The sequence below is a fragment of the Rutidosis leptorrhynchoides genome, chromosome 11 (genome assembly GCF_046630445.1).
Source record: "Rutidosis leptorrhynchoides isolate AG116_Rl617_1_P2 chromosome 11, CSIRO_AGI_Rlap_v1, whole genome shotgun sequence".
In the NCBI taxonomy this organism is placed as follows: Eukaryota; Viridiplantae; Streptophyta; class Magnoliopsida; order Asterales; family Asteraceae; genus Rutidosis; species Rutidosis leptorrhynchoides.
In genome coordinates this window covers 351,106,705-351,111,687 of record NC_092343.1, presented here as the reverse complement: position 1 = coordinate 351,111,687, position 4,983 = coordinate 351,106,705, and the positions used below count along the sequence as shown (strand labels likewise).

General features: G+C 35.7%; 1 non-coding gene across 1 annotated transcript; it reads right to left on the bottom strand.

The window, feature by feature from the left end:
* Positions 1–212: 212 nt before the first annotated feature.
* LOC139879228 (small nucleolar RNA R71) lies at positions 213–319 on the bottom strand. Its single transcript, XR_011770082.1, has one exon. It is a non-coding gene; the product is annotated as a small nucleolar RNA R71 (small nucleolar RNA).
* Positions 320–4,983: the final 4,664 nt, after the last annotated feature.

Here is a 4,983-nt window from a genome sequence, read left to right as displayed (position 1 = left end):
CAAACGAACATCTTCGAACCTTTAATAGGATCTGTACTCTATTTAAAATCAGAGAAGTGGAGGATGAACAGATTTATCTCATGTTGTTTCCCTGGACTTTAAAGGGAGAAGCCAAAGATTGGTTAGAATCGTTACCTGAAGGGGCGATTGACACATGGGATGTCTTAGTTGAAAAATTTCTTCAAAGATTCTTTCCGGCATCTAAAGCCGTGAGACTTCAAGGAGAAATTGTTACGTTCACACAAAAGCCAAATGAAACATTATATGAGGCGTGGACAAGATTCGGAAGGATGTTGAGAGGATGTCCTCAACACGGTTTAGACACTTATCAAATAGTACAAATATTCTACCAAGGTGTCAACGTTGCTACACGAAAAGACATCGACATAACAGCTGGTGGTTCCATTATGAAGAAAACCGCAACTGAAGCTTACAAAATTATTGATAACACAGCCTCCCACTCGCATGAGTGGCACCAAGAAAAAGATATTTTTCGTTCATCTAAAGTGGCTAGAGCCGATTCTAGCCATGACTTTGATTCCGTTTCCGCAAAAATAGATGCTTTCGAAAGACGAATGGAAAAGATGAATAAAGATATTCACGCAATACGAATCAGGTGTGAGCTATGCGGTGGACCACACTTATTGAAAGATTGTCACATTGAACCAACCATGGAACAACGAGAGAATGTTTTCTATATGAACCAAAGGCCGGGAAATAATTATCAAAATAATTATCAACCGCCAAAGCTAAACTTCAATCGAAATCAAAATATTCTTTACAATCCAAAAGGACCCGAAAATAACTGGTATAACCAACAAGGTCCGAATAACCAACCAACTCAAAACAACACTTTCAATCAACAAAGACCTGGCTTATATAAACCACAACAACAAACCGAAGAGAAAAAGTCAAATATGGAAGACGTGGTATTCAAGCTAGTTGAATCTCAAACACAATTTATTGAAACTCAAACCCAAACGAACGAGAGATTTGATCAGTCATTAAGAACTCAACAAGCTTCCATTTTGAATCTAGAAAAACACGTAGGTACTCTTGCTAGCATGATGAGTGAGAGGGAACAAGGAAAGCTACCGAGTAATACTGAAGTAAATCCTCGGAATGAGAATGTTAATATGGTTTCAACGAATTCTGAAAAACCAGCACCAGAAGATGGGAAGGTTTTAGATGAGAGTAACAATGAAGAAGTTACACCACCACCACCCGAGTATGTAAAGCCAGTGGTGGCACCATACAAACCACCCATCCCGTTTCCAAGAAAAGGAGTTGAGTATGAGCAAGTGATAGGTAATAAAGATTGTGATACCTCTGGAAAGAAGAAGAAGAAAAAGAATAAGAAAGTGCAAGAAACAAAAGCCGTAAATATAAACCCGGTGAAGACAGTTCCACCAAAACCTCCACCTAGGGTAGGTGATCCGGGTGAATTTATTGTTCCTTGTCTACTTAGTGATTGTGTCATGTATGATGCACTAGCAGATTTAGGTGCAAGTGTAAGTGTTATGCCTCTTTCCTTATATAAGAGATTAGTTGTAGGTAAGTTAAGTCCAACGGACATGAGTGTTCGACTCTTTGATCAAACCATTAAGCACCCAGTTGGAATTGCTGACAACCTACCCGTTCAAGTAGGCAATTTAACCTTTCTAGTCGAATTTATTGTCATTGACATAGAAGAGGACCCAAACGTTCCTCTAATTTTAGGTCGACCATTCTTAGCGTCCACCGGGGCGTTATTTGATGTAAGAAAGGATAGAATGACACTTAGTAATGATGAGAAATCGATCACCTTTATGATTCGAAAGTCTAAATATCCACAAACCAAAACCGTTGAACCGACAAAAACGATTGGTAAGAACCATGTTGTTTTACCAACTCCAACGGTAATGCTTAACAATAATAGAACGCCTAAGTGTGGGGAAAATGAAGTAACACCTAATGATGACATGATAACAAAGAACCCCGTTGTTGATACGAAATTAGATAATCCCGTTATTAATAGTTCAATGAAGAAACTTATTAAACGGATTCGCGATGCTAGAACCAAGGGGAACTTTAAGTTATGTAACCGGTTAGTATCCAATCTATCACCTAAAGAAAAGGAGAAACTAGTTGAAATTGTGGATATTACACAGGAATCCGACCAATGGCTTAAAGAAAAAGTCACAGATATGCAAGTTGATTATGGACCAAGAGAAATTGAAGATGAAGTTAATCACAATTACGACACCACAGCTACCTAAGTGTGGGGAGATTCAAATGTTCTAAAAGAAAATGTTATTTAGAATTAGTTGTTCTGTTCTCGTGTAGTTCCGAGAATGGAATCCGATTGGTCTTTTCCGCTAGCAGACACTAAAGAACTAGTTTTCTCCCTCCATTCTGAATTTTTGCTTTGTAGGTTTTATATGAAATTAATATGCTTTTTAAATTTAAGTTTTGTGTGTTTTTAAAAACAAAATTTACTTTATTTCATTAAGTTGAAAAAAAAATGATTTATAAAATTCGTCGTAAGTTGAAGACTAGGTCATAGAGCCGAAATTGCTTTACCCGAAGGCGAGGCGACAAATTTTGTTATCATTATTTTATTGATTTAAAGTATGCCAAAAAAATATTATATTTTATAAATTTTTGAACGTGGGGTTATATACCAAACTTCAAAAATATGTATATATATGTTTGTATTTTATGTTATATACAAAACAGGGTAAAACAACGCACTTTCAAAAGACTGTCATTAAGTTTAGCAAAAGGTACTAATTTTGACGACAAGAAGCAAAATATCAAATGTGAGATAACAACAAGATGTTTGCAAACTGGGTATTTTTAATCACTTTTCTACGCTAATCACCCTCATGAATTTAAATTATAGTCTGATTTCATGCAAATGAGGGCATTGCATGATCTTAAGTGTGGGGAAGGGTTATAAATTCTCTCAGGTTTATACTTGGTTTATTTGCCAAATTTTGGTGAAAATTTGAAAAATTTTCAATTAAATGAAGTCAAAATCATGTTTATACATATTTATGAACGGTGAAAACTAGGTGATAATACCGAAATTATCGTTACCTCGGAAAGGACATAAATTGAGAAACAACCAAAATGTTAGAATTCATTTAAGAATGGAATAGAGGAGAAAAAGGCAAAGAAAAACATAAATAAAAGCCAAGTGTGTGAAAACTCTACCAAGTTATTCAAAATATATCACATATTTTTGTACAAACAATTGAAAATACTTTTGTTTTGGACGATAATCAACTGTTTTACCCGATGAAAGAAAAGAAGAGATGGATCTACACGATGAATCAATTCCATCATTAGAAGGAAGTAAAGTCTTCCGAAAAAGACACGCGCTTCTTGATTTAGGTCATGAAGTTGTCGTCCAGACCAGCTGTAGGTTGACGAAAAATCTAGAAAAGTCATCTCTAAAATCAGCAGGAAATCCACGGACCTCAGCATCAAACAGGGTCGCAAGGTGGTCAGATTTATCCTAACCATGAGAAGGATTTATCTCGCACAATGGGGGGGCACCGTGCAAATTAGCTTGATAAGACTAATGAATCAAATCCCCAGAAAGGATAATCTCCTTAAAGATTAAAAATCAGCTTTTAAGACTGATATTACTCAATCCTAGAGATTGACCTTAAAGATTGAGAATTCAAACTCATGGAATTCAATGATATCTAAACTCGAGCTTGAACGAGAAAATATTTTGATCAAAATTAAAACCGATTTGTTTTCTGAAAACCCATTTTCAATGCGTTCATTACCATTGAACGTAAAATCCTGAGAATTCATCAAAATTCATTAGGTCACCTGAACCAAATCGGGTGTTAACCGTAAGAACGGTGGTTGCATAGCATGGTCGGAGACAGGACCTTGTGCCAGACCGAAAAATCATAGGATGATCTTTACTATTGCTCCTACCAAGGATAGTACTAGCATCCGACACGTTAAAAGACCATAACCCAAAGCATGTCATTAGACATTGCCTTAACAGTTTCTTGTTCATCGCTTTCCTTTACAACCGGACGGTAGTTTGCCGAAAGGTAATATACGGAACAAGTAAACTGGATGTGTGCTTTCCGATACCGGGATAGCAGTGGATTACACGAACCTAAATGTTTTTAGCCAAAATATTGATCCACAAATATATTTTGCAACACCGATGGTGGGTCAAATCAGAAAACTTGTCTAGGGTAAAATCTAGCTTGAATTTTTAAAAGATCAAATGTTTTCATAAAGATCCTATTTCCTAAAGGATCTAAATTTTTATAGTCATGTGAGACTGTAAACCGCCTTTCAAATGTGCACTTTGCTTTGGAAACCGAAAGTAAATCGGCTATTTGATTGCAAGTGTCGTTGACCTAAACCCAAGGCAACTGTGGATGACACACCCACCTTTAACCATGATTATATCGTTACTATCATTGTTTATACCACCATATCAAAATCACTGATGTACAAAGTATGAAGAATAAAGAAGTGATTCGTGTGATTTGTATTATCTTATTTCAAGACTGTATTGCTTGAGGACAAGCAACGCTCAAGTGTGGGGATATTGATAAGGCTAAAAAGGAACATATATTTCATAGCAAAATCCCCCAAGAAAGACAAGATTTTAGTTGCAATTGTTCCATTTTCGAGTAATATTCGTTTATTTTAAATAAGTGCGAAGACAAAAGGCGAAAACGACGATTTGAAGACACAAAGGTCCAAAAAGCTAAAAAGTACAAGATACAATTAAAAAGGTTCAAATTATTGATGAAGAACGTCTAAAAATGACAAGAGTACAAGTTACAAAATGCAAAGTACAAGATATTAAATTATACGAAAGGACGTTCGAAAATCCAGAACCGAGGCATGAACCAACTCTCAACGCTCGACGCAACGGTGTAAAAATTACAAGTCAACTATGCACAAGAATAAAATATAATATTTAAATAATTCATAATAAGAATAATATTAAAT